The sequence below is a fragment of the Amblyomma maculatum genome, chromosome 7 (assembly GCF_055883805.1).
Source record: "Amblyomma maculatum isolate TAMU_Amacu chromosome 7, ASM5588380v1, whole genome shotgun sequence".
Lineage (NCBI taxonomy): Eukaryota > Metazoa > Arthropoda > Arachnida > Ixodida > Ixodidae > Amblyomma > Amblyomma maculatum.
In genome coordinates, this window is record NC_139350.1 from 51,446,679 (window position 1) to 51,467,228 (window position 20,550).

At 46.3% G+C, this 20,550-nt stretch overlaps 1 long non-coding RNA gene across 1 annotated transcript; it reads right to left on the reverse strand.

Annotated features, from left to right (window-relative positions):
* Positions 1 to 11,192: 11,192 nt before the first annotated feature.
* LOC146183173 (uncharacterized) lies at positions 11,193 to 14,022 on the reverse strand. Its single transcript, XR_014708474.1, has 3 exons — positions 13,888 to 14,022; positions 12,429 to 12,554; positions 11,193 to 11,946 (listed from the first exon to the last, which is right to left on the reverse strand). It is a non-coding gene; the product is annotated as an uncharacterized LOC146183173 (long non-coding RNA).
* Between the last annotated feature and the right edge of the window lie 6,528 nt (positions 14,023 to 20,550).

Consider the following 20,550-nt stretch of genomic DNA (forward strand, 5'->3'; position numbering starts at 1 on the left):
TAATCCATTTAACTCCCCTACTGCTTTGCGCCGTGGTGAATGCCTCGGAAGTATCCAGCCAATCGCATCTCTTCTGATCTCTGAGGAACCTGACGACGCGCCGTACTCTGCCGTGACTGCGCTCAGTCCCCCTTCACCTGCGCCCGCTCCCCCCTCTACAGACTTGTTCCTCCGTTCCATCGACGCCGATCTTACTCCAGAGCAGCGCACTCAGCTTTTGAACCTACTACATCACATTCACTCCTCCTTCGACTCTCATCAAAGTTCTTTGGGCCAAACTTCTACAGTCACTCATCGCATCGACACCGGCACCCACGCACCACTGCGACAGCGTCGCTATCGTGTGTCAGCAACCGAACGCCAGGCTATTGAAGAGCAAGTCGACCTAATGATCCAGAATGGCGTGATTCAACCCTCAAGCAGCCCTTGGGCGTCACCTGTTGTCCTCGTAAAAAAGAAAGATGGTTATATCCGCTTCTGTGTCGATTATCGCCGCCTTAATAAGATTACGCGAAAGGATGTCTACCCTCTCCCACGTATCGACGACGCTCTCGATTGTTTGCAAGGCGTCGAGCCCTTTTCTTCCCTATATTTACGTTCCGGGTACTGGCAAGTTCTCTTGGAAGCGGCTGATCGCCCCAAAACTGCCTTTGTAACTCCCGACGGCTTGTACGAATTTACGGTTATGCCCTTTAGCATTTGTAATGCTCCGGCAACATTTGAGCGGATGTTGGACACCATTTTGCGCGGCCTATAGTAGAAGACGTGCCTCTGCTACCTCGACGACATTGTCGTCTTTTCTCCTGACTTTGACACACACCTCTACCATTTGAAGCACGTTTTGACCTGCCTATCTGATGCCGGACTGCAGCTAAATTTGAAAAAAGGTCGTTTTGCCGCCCGCCAGCTCACCACTCTCGGCCACGTTGTTTCCAAAGAAGGTGTATCTCCAGACCCTGCCAAACTTCGTGCCGTAGCACCCTTTCCCAAACCGACTTCCATCAAAGATCTACGTAGCTTCCTCGGGCTGTGCTCTTACTTTCGCCGCTTTATTAGAAATTTTGCTTCCATTTTTGCTACTCTCTTGACAGAACTTCTGTCCGGCAGTTCCGACCTTTTGTCGTGGTCGCCAGCGTGCGACAATGCCTTCAATGCATTACGCCACATTCTCACAGCACCGCCTGTCCTACGTCACTTCGACCCCACAGCGCCTACTGAGGTCCACACAAACGCCAGTGGTATTGGTCTCGGCGCTGTGCTCGCTCAGCGCAAATCAGGTTATACTAAATACGTGGTCGCCTATGCTAGCTGTACACTCACGAAAGCTGAATCCAATTACTCTGTCACTGAAAAAGAGTGCTTAGCGAATTTTTTGGGCTCTTACTAAATTCTGTCCTTACCTCTATGGCCGCCCTTTTGACGTAGTGACGGACCACCATGCGCTTTGCTGGCTTTTCTCACTGAAACACCCGTCCGGCAGACTGGCAAGATGGGCTCTTCGCCTTCAGGAATATGATGTCCGCGTTGTTTACCGCTCCGGCCGAAAGCATCACGACGCCGATGCACTTTCCCGCTGCTCCTTTACAGCTGAGGTCGCGAGCCTTTCCTCTTCCGACGATTCCCCGCCATCGCTTCACATCAGTGACATGCCATCAGCGCAGCGGCAAGATTCTTGGGTAAATTTTATCCTCGATTTTATCTCCAATCCTACAGCTGCTTCTCCATCGCGTGCTCTCCGCCGCCATGCTTCCTACTTCGCCATTCGTGATAACCTCCTCTACCGCCGCAACTACTGCGCAGATGGCCGCAAGTGGTTGCAAGTTATTCCCCGACAGCTACGTTCGCAAATCTGTGACTATTTCCACGCTGACCCACAATCCGGTCATGCGGGCGTCTTCAAGACCTACACTCGTCTCCGGCTGCGTTACTACTGGCGGGGCATGTACACCTTCGTACTCAAGTACGTTCGCTCATGCCTCACCTGTCAATGTCGCAAGACATCTCCTCAACGTTCTGCTGGAGCGTTGCTGCCGTTACCCAGCCCACCACGCGCTTTCGACCGCGTCGGCAGTGATTTTTACGGGCCGCTTCCCTACACTGCGGCCGACAACCGCTGGGCTATCGTAGCCGTTGATCGTCTGACGAGGTATGCAGAACCCGCCTCACTTCCATCTGCCACAGCGTCAGAAGTAGCTTCCTTCATTTTGCAGCGATTTGTTCTTCGCCATGGCGCACCTCGAGAGCGTGAAGTTGTGAAAGCCTTGCTCACCAAGTGCAACATTATGCATAAAACCACCTCCGCCTATCATCCCCAGACTAATGGCCTCACTGAGCGTTTCAACCGTACCCTTGGCGACATGCTATGTACGTCTCCTCCAGCCACTCAATCTGGGACCTCGTCCTTCCGTATGTAACGTACGCTTACAATACCGCAACGCAGTCTACTACTTGCTTCTCTCCTTTTTTTCTCCTCTACGGCCGTCACCCCTCTGCTACAATCGACACCATACTCCCGTATCAGCCAGACATATCAGAGTATAATCCTGCGTCTCAAGCAGCCCAGCATGCGGAAGACTGTCGACGAATTGCCCGCGCATTCACGGCTAACATCCAGTACCGCCATAAATCCAACCATGACAGCCAACACTCGACACCGGACTTCAGGTCTGGCGCTCCTGTGTGGCTGCGGATACCTTCCAATGCTCCTGGACTGTCTTCAAAATTTCTTGCTAAATACCATAGTCCATACCAAGTTCTGGAACGCACCTCGCCGTGCCATGATCTACGCCGGTGCGGACGCGAGATTGTTCACGTCCAGCGCCTCAAACCCTATTACGAACCTGCCGTCCTGCTCACGCCGTAAGTCGCCAGGATGCCTTCTCTTCGTCCCGCGGGTAATTGTGAAGAGGAAGAAGTACACGAGGAACATTCCAGTCAGTGGCATTGTGATCGCTGCGCGTGTTGGACCTGGCTGTATTCGCTGTTGCTGTGTTCGCCGCTGATCTACCCGGTCCTGCTGATCTGCCCAATAAACCCCCATCTTACAAGTTAGTTATTTGCTTTTTGCCACTACAAAACTGCATGTTCGTGGGCACGCGTGTGTGCAAATAACTCATTAGCAGGTACTCAATATATTTGCGGCTCGCATATAAGGTCAATACTCTTGCACGTTTTCATTGTAGTGAGGAAGCAAGCTCACAATCCCTGCAGCGCGCTGCGAAGAAGCAGACAGCGACTCGAAGTCCCTGCCAAGATACTTTGTTGGGCGAGTTGGGATTATATTAATAATCGAAGTCCCTGCGCCGCTTCGAATACCAGCTCTAACCCCGCCAGACCACCGGAAGAAAGAGAACGAAAGCAGAAACTGCGAACGCACCATGACAACCATGAACGCATAGAATCTGCGCTCACTCATTCCCCCGGGGGAGGAAAATTCTATTTTTCTGCTGCCCATAGTCATGTCAGTACTGCTTGAAGCCATGGGGGAGAGAAGCCTGTTTTGGAGGAGGAGCCATGGCGTGGACGAAACAAACTATCGCGAGCGCTTCCTCTTACAAGGAAAAAAAAGACCACGATATACGCGTACGTGAGGTGTAGGCTACGTCAGCCTTATGTGTCACGTGATGAGTATCGACGATCTGCAAAAAACTTCTCGTTTCAGCCGGTCGTCAGGAAACTCCATGTAAACTTCCGTAGATGGCAGCACAGCTTTCCCTCTAAGTAAAAGTAAGAAACTCTATGGGGGTTCTTTATGCATAACGCACGGCCCACGGGCGCCTTGCTTTTTATCTCCATCGGAAAGCGCCAGCCGCGGCCGGGATTCGATCCCGCATCTTTGGGCACAGCAGTCAAACGCCGTAACCACTGCACCACCACGATGGGTTTCAAATGCTTGTTTGCTAACCCATCGCCCCACCTCGATGGTGCAGTGGTTAAAATATAGTGCTGAAGCACCCGGGTTCGATTCCTGCCGCCGGAGGCTGCGTTTCGATGGAGGCGCAACGAAGAGGCGTCTGTCTGCTTCGCGATGTCAGCGCACGTTAAATATCCCCAAGTGGTCGAAATTATTCAGGAGCCCTCCACTACGGCACCACTTTCTCTCTATTCCCATTTTCACTCCCACCTTCCTCCCTTCCTCTACGGCGCGGCTCAGGTGCCCTCAGAAACAAATGTGAGAGATAAATTGCGCCTTTCCCTTCATGTGAACCAATAAAAATTAAATAAACCTCATTCATCCAACCACAGCCCCTCGGCTTCAGGAAGAGTGACTGTGCGGGCTGTATCTGCATCAGTGGCGATAGGGTGTCGATGACAGCGCATTCATTCACAAATGTTTGTTCATAAGGATGGCCTGGGGGCAGATGAGGTTGAGGGCGCCAGACTGCGACATGAAGTCTAGCAGGGCAGTAAGCTTGCTCTTGGCATCGGTACTGGGGGCTGTCCAGTCTTTGTATGCTTGCGTGGATGTGTTGAGCAGATGTGTAGCTTGCGCGGAGAATCGCTACGCCAGGACAGGTCCAGATCAAGTACTGCAGGTCGACGAAGTCAACAGGACAGTTGTGGCAGCCGATCCTGATTCGGCGCCATCGATTCAGGATGTCTGGTTTGTATGCTGCACCGGCTCGTTCCTTGTGAGTGAGAACATGTGGAGGGCGAGAAAGACTGGAAGAAATCGGAGGAGTAATGTTGGATACAAGTTCCCGCAACAAACCCACACGCCTATTTTTAAGCCATGTGATGACAGGGTTCGTTATGATTAAGAGGATGAGAGAGAGAGAGAGAGAGAGAGGACACTTTAATAGTGTAACGGAATAGTGTGGGTGGTTTCCTCAGTCCAGGATACCATTGGCTTGGGCGGGCTCCCGACCCCTGGTAATCAGGTTGCGCTGCTCAGAGAGACCCGTTCTGCCTCCCACTCCGCTTGGCTGAGTGCTCGAGCTTTATATTTCTCTAATTGCTCTTTGCAGTTCCATATCATGCGAATGATGTCCGAGACTTCACCGCATGCAGTGCATGTGTTATTTTTGAATTTTTCGGGCCAGATTTTGAGGTACTTAACAGCAAGGATTTGAGTTGGACGATGACAGAGCCGCTAAAGCCCCTATGCCTTCCCGCAGCCGCCGCACTGCGGCGCTGTAGGTACTTTGAAAAGATAACCCAGGTTTAAAAGTAAAGTCGCTAAAGTTGAAGGGTTATCTAAGTTAAAAGCATAAAAAGGAAGGTTGAGCATGGGGATGACTATCACCATTTCGTTTCGAAGGGGCAATTGTAAAGCCAGAGCTTGTGGTGTTTTCTGTCTTGCCCCCGCCTTGTGTGCGCTGTTAATTTTCCGATATGGTATGATGGATGAAGGGTAGGGCCAAATAAATATAAAAAAGTTAGCTGATGTAATGAAGTCCATGGGCCTCATCCTCGAAATTCGCCTTCACCTGGCGGCGCCATATTTGTCACGTGCTTCAAACTTGTGGCGCGAAACCGTCAGTTGAGGCAAGCATTTTTGCAGTTACATCAAAATGACGCAAACGTAGCTATCCTTGTTGCCTGGATGTCAAATACGAATAATTTTGGAGCAGAAACAAAGTTACTGATGGGGATTTGGAGAACACTCACGCTCGAATAACCAATGTAATGAAAATAATTGCATACTGGGAAGGAGCGGATGCTCAACTTTGATTAGCTGGTGTTAAGTCACGTGAAACTCGTGATACGCAAGCATATTTAGACGACCTCAAATTGACGCGTGATGGCGTAATTTATGCATCGCCATTACCGAAAATGCTGACATTTGGCCGCCATAATTTTGCCGTGAGGCAAGGTACTCAAATTATGCTAATAAGATGATGGCGACAGGCAAGCTGGTTTATGCAGCCGTTACCTCATCGTAGTTTCTTACTTTGTTATTTGAAGTAGAAATATAACTTTATAAACACTTGTTCGGTTTTTTAAACGCAATGAAACTGCAAAATATGAACGCCTATGAAATAAAGGACGCTAGAGACTGTGTGTAATGGGGGCAGAAAAGTGCGGCCTAGTGACGGCGCCAACTGCTTTCTTATTTCAAACTATTTTGGTCTGCGCGGTTATGATAGCTCTCAATGGCGGGGGATGATGTTTTTGCAGGTCCTGAGTCATGGAGAAAGGAAACAACTTAGGAGAGGCCCTTGCCATTCCCAATGCACTGGAGAAAGTGTGGCGGAAGTGACGTCAAAATTTAGGGTTAGCCAAGTCGGGCCATTAGCAACGGCGACGCTGTTGCTATGAAAACTCGAGCCACTAGCAACAGCGTTGCTAAGGGCCCTAGGTATATGAGCCCCCGTGAGCATCGCGGAGAAAGAAAGTGCGGAGGGTAAAGGAGGAGGAGAGACGTTGCAGTGTCCGGCCGCGCCGGCTTCAAAACAATGACGTCAGGGCCTCTCCTAAGTTCTTTCCATGGAGGAAGGAAAGCTTAGAGGAGGCCCTGACGTCATTTTTTTGAAGCCGGCGCGGCCGCGCCGCGACCGGATGTTGCAACGTCTCTCCTCCTCCTTTACCCTCTGCACTTTCTTTCTCCCCGATGCTCACGGGGGCTCACATATCTAGGGCCCTTAGCAACGCTGTTGCTAGTGCCCCGAGTTTTTATAGCAACAGCGTCGCCGTTGCTAATGGCCCGACTTGGCTAACCCTAAATTTTGACGTCACTTATTCCGCCACACTTCTTCCAATGCATTGGGAATGGCAAGAGCCTCTCCTAAGTTGTTTCCTTCCTTCATGGTTCTTTCCTTCCTCCATGTCCCGAGTGCATAATCACGTGACACAAACGTGACGTAGGGTCTACGTCACTCCTGCGCGCCATATGGGTGCTTATTTTTTTTTTTTCGTTTTATTGGAGGGATTGAGAGGGTGGCTGCAAGCTGTTAAGTCCAATGCGCGGGAAGGATGAAAGGAGGCGCTTGGCCGTCGGAGCGGGGCTTCGAGCTGGAGGAGGGGAGGACGGAGAGCGCTTAGCCATCCTGCGAGCAAAGCACACAGCAGCACGCACGCACGCTTTCTGAAAGGATGAAAGGAGAAGCAGGCGCTAGCCAAGGTAGACAGCGCGGTTTCAAACCAGTGACAGCAGCGAGCGCCGGTTCTGTGCGTTCGCAATCTTTTGCTTTCGTTCTTTTTCTTCCGGTGGTTTGGGGTGGCTGATATTCGAAGCGACGCAGCGACTCGGAGTCGTGAGTCCGTGTCTTCGCAGCGCGCAGCACGGATCGTGTGTTTGCTTTTCTCATTGTAATGAAAACTTGAAGAGCACTGACCGTATGCGGGGCCGCACACCTGAGCATGGGTTATCTGCACACACGCGCACCCACACACATGCAGTTTTGCAATGGCAGAAAAGAAATAACTGTCAAGATTGAGAACATCTTCCAAGGGCCCGTATTATCGACAGATTATTTTTGTCTCTATAGTTGTTTCCCATATAAGAGGCCCAATTAATCCAACATGCAAAACCTTCCATTGAGAACTACGCGCGCACAGAAGCAGTCAAATCTTCAGCGGTACCTAAGCTGCCGCTCAGGACAAATCAGTCCATACCTAATTGCTAGGAAAAAAATAAACGATAGCACTGCTCTGTGTTTTGCCAAGAGCAGCTCCAAGCCGTCACTGGTTTGAAACCGCACTGTCTACTTTGGCTCCTGCCCGCTTCTCCTTTCATCCTTTCAGAAACCGTTCGTGCGTGCTGCTGTGTGCTTTGCTCGCCGCCCATCCTCCAGCAGCGCCGCTCCGACGACCAAGCGCCTCCTTGCATCCTTCCCGCGCATTGGACTTAACAGCTTGCAGCCACCCTTTCACTCCCTCCAGTAAAACGGAAAAAATAATGAACACCCATAGGGCGCGCAGAAGTGACGTGGACCGTACGTCACTTTTGTGTCACGTGATTGCGCACTCAGGACCTGCAAAAATATCCTCCCTCCTAGAGACCCTAGCATAACTCCGGTAGTGACGGACGAAAGTGGAGTGTGCGGAGAGCCCGTAATCCCTTTGTCTTTTTTTTTTTTTGCCAGATTCAGCTCGGACAGTGATGCTGTGATCGCCCGTTTCAAAGTGTGCAGCATCTTTCGCCATAGCCATGTTTTTATGTCGCCTTTTTGAACATGCCACTCTGACCAAACATGGCATGTTATGCTTGCTGCTATGCGCCCTCAGCAATGCCCAAGACATGGAGTGCACATGCAGAGAAACTAAGCATAAAGGATGCTGTATATGAACATAAAGCACAGCCAGAGCATTGCAGTATTACACAGGTACGCATTGGCGGCAGAAACCTGCATTTTGAGCGGTTTAACAGGCAGATTTCTAAAGTCATTGTTCCTGCTCTGAAAAGAAGTGATCAATAATAACATCATTTAAAATTGTTACCTTTTTATTCTGTAAACTGCACATTTCGCTGGTTTCCACGTACCCTCTACCGAAGACATTCCCTGGGCGTGTCGGGGGTATATCGACATCAACATCTAGGCTACAAGCGTCTAGAAAGCGTCTCCTTAGAGCAGCTGCGACGAAGTAACTTATCTGATAACATGCAAGCTGCTGCAGCAGAATAAAGATAGACATTTGACATGTGGCTAAAGCCCAATGTGGAAGCATAGCCCGCCGCAGTGATTGCGCAGTGTTCATGCTTCTACAAGAGTTAAAAGCAAAGTTATTTGTTTACCCACAGCGCTATATGTGACATTACAATAGCAAGGCTTATAGTTACACAAAACACAAAAAGCTGACAACCACAAGCTCTTGATGTATTACCGGCAGCATGCAGCATGGATGTTAGTTACTGAAATATGGTTGCATAATTCTGGCAACCAGCTGTGCATGTATGTCATGGATTTCTCAACTATGCACAACAAATTACAAAAAAATAATGGTATTTATAAATGCAGCCAGCTGTTCACAAGAAACACTGTAGCTTTTTTACGGGGAAGGTAGTGGGCGCCAAAGAAACTGCCCCTGTAAAGGCGCCTAATTTGCCCCTATGTAATATCGGGGACAAGTGTGTGGACTACACAAACTGCAATCAAAGCACATAACTTTCACATCGACCAGGAAACTCGGACCATACTTGTCGATGTGAAAGTTGAACGTTAGTTCTTTCATGTGTGCAAGAGAAATAAGGTGACAATTCGTTTACATCGCGATTCTAGTCCAAAATCTAGACATACTGTCCAGAGACTTTCGCCCCTGCAGTATAAGCCACCACTTGGGTAAAAGTGTGTAAAAGACATTAGTGCTGTTGGACAGCCATAGCTTTAAAAATGGTATTGACATTGGAGTACTGCCTTAAGGCGGGGTCTAGGGCATTACAAAAGCAAGTTAGTGTCCGCTGGTCCTCATTTGAACGAACAAAAAGAGGGGGGGGGGGGGGGAAGAAATCTACCTCAACTACATGTTTTGAGTGACACCAAGCCGCAGTTAGTATTAAAGATATCACACAGTTTTGTGGCAGATTTGGGAGCGCTTTGCTGCTTTTTTACAGGATTGGACAAAAGAGCTCACCATCTTCAGAAAGGCACGTTATATAGAAATGAAAATAGTGAATTTACTGCATCTGGCCACAACAACTTGCACACGGAGAGGAAGATGAACTGAAAATTTTATACATGAATGTACGTATTTACAACAGGTGAAACAATGACCAATGGTCTATGCCGAAGAGGAAAGAGATCAAAATCTAGCTCAGAACGAGTTCTCCAGGCCGCGGGGCCGTTTCATTAACTTCGGGACTCCGCCCACATTTCTCATCCCCAATGACAACGAACTCACACATGACTGGCTAACAAACATTTTGGCATGTCTTTCCACTTTCATAAGTTCTTCACCCTCTCCCTAATACAAGCAATGCAAAAGGGACAACAAATTCGTTTCACAACAAACGGAATTTAGAGAATGGACCTCGAAATGATTGGCTCACTAGGTCACATGCCAAACTCTCTCCCCTAGGAAAAAAAAAATAGAACCCATCAAAACGGTGTCCCACGTGCGCAACCATTGTTGCCCAAAGCTTGCATCCTTGGCGGCTCCTTTTACAGGGCAATTATTGCAATTATTGGTGTCCGAGTCAGCACCATTGCGGACCACATCAGAAGAGCCAACCGGCATCCTCCCGCTCCGCATCATACCGTCACTGTTACACACTTGCCCTTTTTCAACGCCGCCATCTCCCACCATTGTTGACATCCAGGGTTGGAATCCTCAACGAGACCCCACTCAGCGCGCCTGCACTGAATAATTGTCACTTTTATGGGCTCCCCAACAAGGAAGAGGGCCTTTACACCCTTCACCCTGACAGTGTTTTTTCTTTGAACGATAAGCAGTTCTTCCAAAAGAGGTGCTCGTTTCAAAGCTGTGCTGCCTCCGGGTGATGGGTCCAGTCAGCGTACTAAGGACCCCTTAGTACGCTTAGTACTAAGGACCCCTTAGTTGTATACTGTTCGTAAAGCTCCTTAAATAAAAATGAGCCCCCTACATGACACAGCAACGAGAACAAACTGCCTGTCCCCGCGTCTTCGAGTGCGACAGCAAAGTCCTCGGAAGAGGGGACTTCTTTCCCTCTCTGCCTACGTTTCCGTTAAGCACTGTAGCTGCTGTAGCTGCCTCTCTGTGCGCGTCTCTCCGCCTCCTGTCCGAGGGCAAGTGGGAGACGGCCGCAGCTGGGAATTGAACAGGTGACCCAAAAAGAGCAGACTAATAATGGTGCCTAGCATACCCACCGATCCCTTACAGAAATAATTAAAGAAATGAAAGCAACACATCAGATAACGCTACAATGTTTCTAAGTGCAAAGTCGACAACTGCAAGTCATATAAATATATGTACATCTCCGCACATTAACTAGACAGAAACAGTGCAGAGTAAACTAATAATTCAGTGTCTAGCAACACTATTAAAAGGGGATAAAGGCCACGGGGGGCTTCGATTATTAGTACCGTTTTGCCTTTAAACTACAATAACATACTTGTTGCAAGCTTAAAATCAAAGATTCACACCTGTCCCACCCACAAAAATGGAACACACATCTGACTCAAGTCTGCGGAGAAAGAGCGAGCTAGACTATTGCAGACGCACCCTCGGTTATTTTTCTGGCATTTCTGAGGGTGAAGAATCTGACTTGTCAGTAGCATGTATATGAATAAGAATCCTATGACAGTAAATGCATCAGATTTTCGGAGTGGCTTTTCTTTGCTGACCACATATGAGGTGAGCTATAATTTATCCAACTTGGCCTAGGTTTATTCTATGAATAACAAAGCTATAGCAGGTACACAGTCGTCCACTCAGGCTGAACATGCGAGTGCGTGGCATGCACTTTTTGAGATGCCACTGCATCCATCACAGCTGCACACCGTAGCGAAGAGGCAGACAGCGTGAAGTACCAGCCTCTAGTCCCTCTACCACCACTGGGGTCCCAAACTAGGGACCCCTTGTTTTTGTCAGGACAGGCCCCCTCAGGGTCAGCTAGTGAGTAACCTCCTGTATTTGTATCTGATGGCAATGTTTTCCACCACCACCCACAATACGCAGCTGCGCATCATAGCAGATGTGAAGCAACAGCTCCTGGTCCTTCTATGCGTAAGCCACTTTGCCTTGATGCATGCCGGCGCACCATAGTAAAGAGGCAGACGACATGACGCAGCAGCTCATGGTACCTTTACACATGAGCCCCCCCATTGTACTTCGATACGCACCATAGCAAATATACAGACTATGCCACACAGCAGCTCCTGGTCCCTCCATGCATAAGCCATTTTGCCTCAATACGCACCTGCGTACCTGAGCGAAGAGGCAGACGTGAAGCTGCAGCTCCTGGGCCCTCCATGCACAAGCCACTTAGCATCAATGCACGGCTGTGCACTGTAGTAAAGAGGCGAAGGACGTTAAGCAGCAGCTCCTGGTCCCTCTACACATCAGCCATTTTGCCTCGATGCGCATCTGCACACCGTAACAAACAGCCAGATGTGACAAAGAAGCTCCTGGTTTCTCTACACATAAACCACTTTGCCTCAATGCACGTCTGCACACCGGAGCAAAGAGGCAGATGACGTGAAGCTGGAGCGGCTGGACCCTCTACGCACAAGCCACTTAGCCTTGATGCATGGCTGTGACGTATGCATTGCTATTTTGCAAACTGCATGCCACACATTCCCATTCAAGCTAAGAGTGGACGACTGTGTAAACGTAAAATACTGGTTATTTACTTCAATGGGCAATGACAAAAAGTAACATGGTGGACAATGTAAAAAGAATTTGCTGCATAAAGTTTGTTGAAACCAGTTCTACATCCTACATGTAAACAAGCTAAAACCTAATGTCGAAGGGATGTCCTGTGTGTTTAAAATCATCACGCTCAAACAACTTCAACACTGACAATCATGATTCAATATTAATAATATAGATAATGGTACAATACTCACTTTTAGCCATACCAAAGAAATGAGAATGCAAAGGGACGTTGCTGTTTTTCCCCCGTGGATGACAGTTTTCCATGTTCAAAGTGCTGCTTCCTGTTGGCCTACGAAATCGGCTACAGCAAATGGCATCTGAAACCTTTTTGGAAGCCTCATACTAGTCTTCAATGAGAGAAGCATTGCCATACAGAATCAGAACACAAATACTTTTACAACACACTAAAAGCACCAACTGCAGTGCTGTTTTTAGGATGACTTAGGTAGAGGTTTTGCTGTAGCAAGCCAAATGTTAGCCTTCAATAAAGAAAGCATTCCCATACAGAAACAGAACACAAAAACTTTTACAACACATTAAAAGCATCAATTGCACAAATGCTTGTAAGATGACCAGGTACAGGTTTCTGCTATAGCCCACATCATGTGACCAGCGGTTATCAGAAGCCTTGTATGTGAGCATGATGCCCTAGATTCAATTTATGGCTATCACTGTATTAACAAGCATAGGTTTAAAGCTACTTTAATATGATAATCTAAGAACATGGTAAGAGCTTTCAGTGCGAGACATAAGCTCAGTATCATGCACTATAAGGTGCTGCATGGCTCTAGTGTAGCTTTGGCATTATCTCGCTGTCAATAATGCAGTGAAGTTCTGAGGAGCCTTTGAATATCTGTAAGGACAAAGCAACAACAATTTTGTTTTCATCTCACTTTTGCTCAACTCGTTTTTTTTTTTTTTGAGCCCGCGGCTTGCATGGCCTCCCAGTATGCCTGTTTTGCATAAAAGAAGGCGTTGCAGGCACCAGAGCTCACAGCCCAACTGTATCGCGGCGGCGGTATGTCAAATTCGTGCCAGAACAGCGCAGAACAACGGGTCAAGAAAAAGACAAGTGTTGACTTCTTTTTTTTTTTCTCTCATCCCTTGTCCGGTTGTTGTGCGCGGTTCGGTCCCACATGCATAACCAACATGCGCAAGGTGCTGTCCTGGTTTGTCAAAGCTGAAGGAGAGTACTAAACCTTTAGTTATTTAGTAGCTACAGCCGTTCCTTCTAGAAAATCTAGTTGCCGTAAAGCTCGAGAGAGAAAGATCAGCGGCTGTCCATTAAAAAAAAAAAACGCGACGTTTTCACAAGTGTAGGCATGTCGCACGATAGGCTCGAGGAGTGCAAAAGTTTTCTCGTATAGTTTTTACAACTCAGCACGTTGCGCATGGTTTAAAGCTCGGGCAGGCACTCTTTTATCAGACAGAGAAGTTGCCCGGCTTACTGGCGCAGCGTCCAGTAATGCCGAGAAAGATGACCCTCAGACTTGAGGCTGCACTTTAGTTAGTCGGCGCGGAGCCATCCTGTCAGTCTCGCCTAAAACACTCGACCGTTCGGCTGCTGTACAGAGCTGTACCCAAAAGCTCACCACTATCGGTGCATCGAAAAGTTCCACTAAAGAAGCAAAAGTTCGGTGAAATACTTACTTTGGAATCGGCGGGTGAACAAAGTGTGCCAGCCGCACTAAGCCACAGCAAAAACAATGCTAGCAGTGCATTACAGCCGTAGGTATTTGTAACTGCGCAGAAAATGCAAAACACGGAAACGTGAAGCCATCTTCCATGACTAAACTTCAACTTGTCAGGTGAATTGGATTGGCTGATTTCAGATTTTTTTTAGGATAGTTCGGTTTCGTTCTTTTTGAGCTTGCTGCGTCTATTCAGCCACTGATTAAAATTTCACCGAAGCATCATGATAGAAAAATGTTTAATGGTCATTTAACTTTTAATCAAAAATTTTTGATGGAAGAATTCAACGATGAAACATGCGGAAAATAAAAAAAAAACTGTTTAATGGAAACGCTTTCTATCGCATCGATTCGCTCTGGCATCATATAATGCAGACTTGACGGCATTACTGATTTATACGCAGTTCAGACGAGCACGACGACTACAAACTATATCATAGCTGTGTAAAAGCAAATCCAGTGGCGGACGTACGGCATAGAGTTCCTTACACTAACTAGAGGGAAAGCTGAGGGCGCTGCACTTCAGCCACCATGGGCGCACTAAGAATCATGGGCCGATGTGCTACTTGTTGCGGGACAGTCGGTTTTTTTCGAGTACGTGGAGTGGCGTTACTGCAATGTTTTTTTTTGTTATCATCATCATCTGAAGGTGCGTACATAGACCGCGAAAGCCATAGTAGCGAAGGCGCAAAAGCAGACGTCGCCAATAAATGGTTTCTGTTTCCCGAAATGCCACTAAAAACTTCCTTAAGTGATGGCACAACGATAAATATTTTCATAACATTTTTCTATTTCGAAGTTTGCCTATTAAGTGCGAAATATTGGTATTTGTGCTGCTCAAAACTAAGCCAATAGGAGAAAGGCCATCGCTTATATTGGATAAATCTCACACTGGCATTCTGTTTCATCTCTCTTTTTGTAATTTATAGTCACAATATTCAATCTTAGGACAATATTTACGGTAGAACAACGTTTATCTTTGCATTAGTTTTGGCCAAAAGTTGTAGTTCTGCACTCGGTAGCTCACCGGCCCATGATGCTTTGAGCGCCCATGGTGGCTGAACTGGCCGTCTGCAAACTCCATGTACACGCCCATAGACGGCAGCACAGCTTTCCCTCTAGGTAAGAGTAAGAAACTCTATGACGTACGGCGGCTGTCCGCTGGGCGAACGGATTCGACCATCCGCTTTCGTACGTACGCCGGAATTCCGGCGGACGTCCGAAATCGGCCGCCGAGTTGCGGCCGAGTTCGGTTGTCCGTCGGACGTCAGTGGCCGTCTGGGAAAGGTATTCGTGCTGCCGAGCAACGAGCTCCCGGAATGTGTTGGGCTTCTCGATGGGTGTCGACCAGCAAGGCAACGCAGTCAATCTGCTGGAAATGGTGCAGCACGTCGAGAAAGGTCGAGCAGCACCTGCAAAGGTGACTGTTCATACAGCGTCATTCGCATTCAAGTTTTACGCAGGCGGCAAATGGCTGAATATGAAAGGAATAGTTGCAAGACGCATGCGGCGAATCTGACATATTTAATCAGCATTTTACGTTGCTTTTTACTGCCTAATATCTACAGCGCATTATAATTTGCAACTTCCCTACACTGCAAGAATGTAAAAAAAATATTCAGTGTGCACGTAGTTGTCACGATTTCTTGGCTTGTGATTTCGACGACCGAGAAAGGAAAATTAAGTGAAATCGCCTGATATAAGTCGTTCCTTTAACTGCCAGAAAAAGGTTAACCATTGCAATCAGTCTACAATGTCCGCCACCAAGCCGTCTGTATGTTACGAAAAGTGTTCACTTAGGTGATTGGTTTTGCATTTACCATTTCTTGCATTCATAGTTTAGACTTTACCGCAGCTTGGCTTACAACTTTCATGATTTTGAATGTTCCCGAGTCCTGTGTCATGCTTGTATGAAATTTTATTTGCTTATAATTTAGGCACTAAACATTGTGTTCTTTTGCAGGCGATTGTGTGGACCTCGTGCAGCCGTTGCAGCACTCCCAGCCTAAGTCATCATGTAGTGAGAAGTCCTGAAGCCATATTCAACATCATTAACCTCTCTGCTAGGCTTGTATAATCTGGAAGGTCCCGCCTTGTCCCTGGACGGCCACATCAGATGTGAAGTGCTATGCAGTATGGACAGAAGCTCTTTTTGAAGATCGTTACAGCTTGTAGTATGCGACAGATCACATGACATGCCACCTGCAAGTGGTAGTCACAGCAGGAATACCAACAAGTACAAGGAAGAGGACATGCATCATTTATATTAACTCGGACAGGAATAACTTGATCACCTGCACTTGGAATTTGCACTCGCTGTCACGATTTTGATATATGCTACAAGTGATCAATGCTCACATTCTTAGTGCTTCATGTTCGGTAGCATACTGCTGAGAAGCTGTCGAAGTCTTAATGGTTTCTGTGGTTTTGGGATATAACCATATTTGTGATGTACATTTTGTTGATAGCATGTGCAAAAATCAAGTTCACCTTTCTTTGGTGCTATAATTTTTTGTCTACCATCTGTATACATATTGAGTGTATTTGACAAGTGCTGTGTTCAGCTTGAACTCAGTGTGCATTTTATTAGGTGCTTCTTGTTATTGAAACAGGAAGGTACAAAAACGTTCTCCTTCTACCTCCAGAAGGACCATTCTGAGTAGGACGTGCAAGCACCAATACTTCACAATTCACTTTGGTGTTTGTGGCAAGCAGGCAGTCTGTGGTGTACTACTTCAGTGATAATATTTGACATACACACACCCTGGCGGATGTGTCTGCAGTCGCTTACCATAGCAGAGTCCATTCCTTCACACCTATCATGTGCGCTACTATGGTTAAAACGCGAGATGCCCATTGTGTTTTTCCACAAACTGCAGAGTGAAGCCAGCTGTGTTTCTTCATATTTGGCTGCCTTTGGGTTTGTTCTCAATTGCTTCTTTCATATGCAGCATATAGTTAAACAGCAATAAACTGGTTTTCCTAGGGAAAATTTGTGCGCCAGATTTTTTTTTTTTGTTATGCAAGGTATTTGGTGGTCATTGTCTTTCGTTGTTGTATGCACGAAAAATGAGACCCCCGCCAGCTTGTCGACCCATTTTGGCGATGTTAGATTCCGCTTTTGCGAAATTTGTCATTTTCACTTTGCTTCACTGCAATTACTGATGCTGTTAGATGATTTTAAGCAAGGTCCGAGATAACCTGTTTAACCTCTGCACCATTTGTGTGGCTCGGCTATCAATGAACATGTTTGTTTCTTCAGTTTTTTTACAAAGGCAACTATTGACTTCTCTGTTTTGTTACTAGGTAATATTGATGTGCGTGCACTCACTGGCAAAAGCTTTTGAAGGCGGCTCTGCATGTTACAATATGCAACCCATAGTCACAATAGTGAGCACAGGTGCAGGAATGAAATTAAAAAAATTTGACAAGGTCCTTCATAAACTTTTGACTGCAGCTCTGGAAAATGCTTCGCTCCTTTTGTGCATTGCAACATATCTTTTCCATAAAATATCTCCCTCCATGATAGCGTCGTGTGCAGGCCTTCCATACCCCTATTATGCAACTGCTATCTGGGCCAGTTGCTTCTTGACACATTGCTGCTGTTGCCGCATGCCGTCCGGCACTCACATTATTGTTAAAAGAGGGTTGGTAAAGCTTACATATTCATGCTCCAAGCCGCTGGAACATGGCTTCATCACTCGAGATGTTTATCAAATGATTGCAGCTGTGTATGACTGCTTCTTCATTATTTTATTTTCTGTTAGTTGCTTTTGTAGCCTTATCTTGATTGTTCTTTGTCAGCTTTAAATCGAGAATTTTAAGGAAGGGGCATCTGCCTTATCTAGTATCCCTATGCTTTCCCGATTATGTCAGCTTCAGTAATCCTGTTTGCACTGTCTAGTCTGGATTTAACCCTCAGAATGTGTTTCATATTTTGCATGTCTGCTGTGTGTACAGCCAAATTGAACTGAACACCACAATATACTTTTAAGAAGATCGCATTAAAAAGATAACTTCATGAAGGTTTAATTCTACTGAACACAGTAGACATCATACTATCCATATGTGAGCCTTTCTTTTTGTATTGAACAATTAGTGAACAAAGCGATTTCATTTTAAATTGACCAATTCATCTGTTGTTTCTGTGGTACAGCCTCTGCCACAGCTGCATCTATAACTTGGCTGTTGGCACCCCAGTCACATGCCTTTTGAGCCAGCAGTCTAATGTAGCATAGATGTTCAGCTCTTGGCTTCTTGCTTTTTTTGATGCCGCAGCGTTAAAGCCTCTCTTCTGCAGAAAATTCGACATTTTGAGTGAAAAAACTTCGGCATGTATCTGGCAGGTGACATGGCTGAGTGCTCAATGGTCCATGGGTTGTGTGACATCTCTGGCTTCACCTTTGAGATGGATATGTGAGGTGTTATACCTTGCAGAATCTTTGGGTGACAAGTAAGACAAGCTACCCTTCGGCCATGAAAACACATCTGTGCGGCTTGGTTAGAGTGGGGTTTATAGGTATCTAGACAAGTGGTCTTCCAGATAATTGGGTAGCTTACAAGTGTATGCTACTGAATATGCATCATATAATAAAGACTAGGTGTTAGCAGTAGCAAAGTCAATTCGCACAAACGAGAATCTGCAGACAGGAGCCATAAAAGCTGCCGTGTCAGCGGTAAATGCAGAGCTTGCATGTCCCTACAATTGTTCTTAGAGCATGAAGTTTTCAAGTGCTGTGCTGTTTTGCCTGATTGCCGTCACATTGGGTTACTGCTGAAATAATGTCTAAGGCTTGTTGTCTTCCTGAGACAAACATTTCTGCTTTTTGATGGACTGCATAAAGAGAGTATTCTAGGTGTGGCAGGCATTTATGCATTGGTAAAATCATTCTTACACACTCTATAACTACCATTTCTCTGTCCATAAAAGAATCAGGGAATGCTTGCTCTGTCCCAGGTGCTGACTACCCTTTCAATGACGTTGAGTTCCATAATCTTTCATACTAGTAATATTGCAGAATGCATAGCATCCCTTGACTGTAGTTGCAGCCTAGTGATTTGAGCATTTGGGGACCAATCCTCAGTGGTGTTGGGTACTTATTGGTAAAACAGTGGGTGCTTGCTTTGCTGGTGCTGAGGTTATCTTGGGAAAAACACTGGGAGAATGGGTTTTTGACCCTATCTTGTGTTCCCTTGCTTTGTATAACTAATTTTTCTTCTTCGGCGATGAGCTGTACAACAATACTGTAATTACTTGAATGTGTGACAGCCTTCCATTTTAGGCTGTGTATTGTAGAGTCTGGAGTGCAGTAAATAAATTTCGTATTGTTTTGTATATCGTAATTTTCAATTTTTCTTATCATCAAGGCTTCATGTCAGGTGCATGTATAAAAAAACAACAAAAAAGTACTGAAAGCAAATGGTACACCAATTGTTAGTCAATGATAAGCTGTTGGAAGTTGCAAGGAATGTGTTACGTGAGTAGCGGGTCTCTTAAAGTGTGTATGTTTTGCCAAAATAAAGGACAGAATCTATACTGCAGCCTGTTGGAAAAAACATGCATACAAGACACACTAAATATAAATCATACGCTCATTTAAACAAGCCATCATGTTTAGTTCTCCAGTGATATGCAATCAGAATATCGGAAAAGTAAATCCCATGCTTTATTCCCGTATTTATGCCTATATTCAGGTGAGGTTCATTTGAGCATGCCTTTGAGTCATGAGTGTAGAGAGTGGATGTTAGACAGTTGCACATTGAACATGAGACATTGCTGGAAGAGCACACAGGGGATAGCAAAGCCAATACAAATCATCCAGTATTATCACCTGGCATTAATGAACCTTTGTCAAAAAACCCAGAACATCACCCGTTTGTGTTGCTGTCTCTCCTAAAAATAATGTGCCACGCGCCACATCAGCCTTGCAATTCATGCCTCTTTTTGTCTAATATTGTCCCTGTGAGTGCTTCTGCTTTTCTTGTGTTGCTGTTACTTTTTACTGTCACGCGTGGTTTCCTTTGTCTCCTTTGCTTCACCCAGACAGGTTCGGGCTTTGTGTGGCATGTTCACTTGTTAATGTGTGCATGAATACTACATTACAATAACAACTACTTCAAGAAAATGGTTTCCATACTGCATCTAGCTCATTGTAGTAAGGCATCATATATCATATTCACTCTTCATGTCTGTTCCTTCACTTCCCAAACGTCAAATAGTATATATGGAGGCATTCCTCTAGCCGACCTCTTCACCCTTCTCTCCTCTGAGGAACAGTAGCAAAGGAACTAGACTGCGCATGACAAATTTTGTTTCACAATTCTGACATTGTGGTGTGATGTGTACCTGCATCAGACGAACAGTGTTGCTACTTTTATAAAATGCTTTTATGCAATATGCTCAGAAACCAAGGAGAATTATACCGACAGGTTTTTTTTTTATTATTTAAGCGAGGTAATTGATGCATCTGCCACAATGTGTGACACACTCTGCATGCAGTGAAATGTGCATACAGCATGCTATGTCTAATTCAGGACAGATTAAATTCCGTCAGTGTGAAAGCTAACATGTTGCTGTCAATGGGTATCTGGCTACACTTCTTTTATTGAATTTTCATTGCTT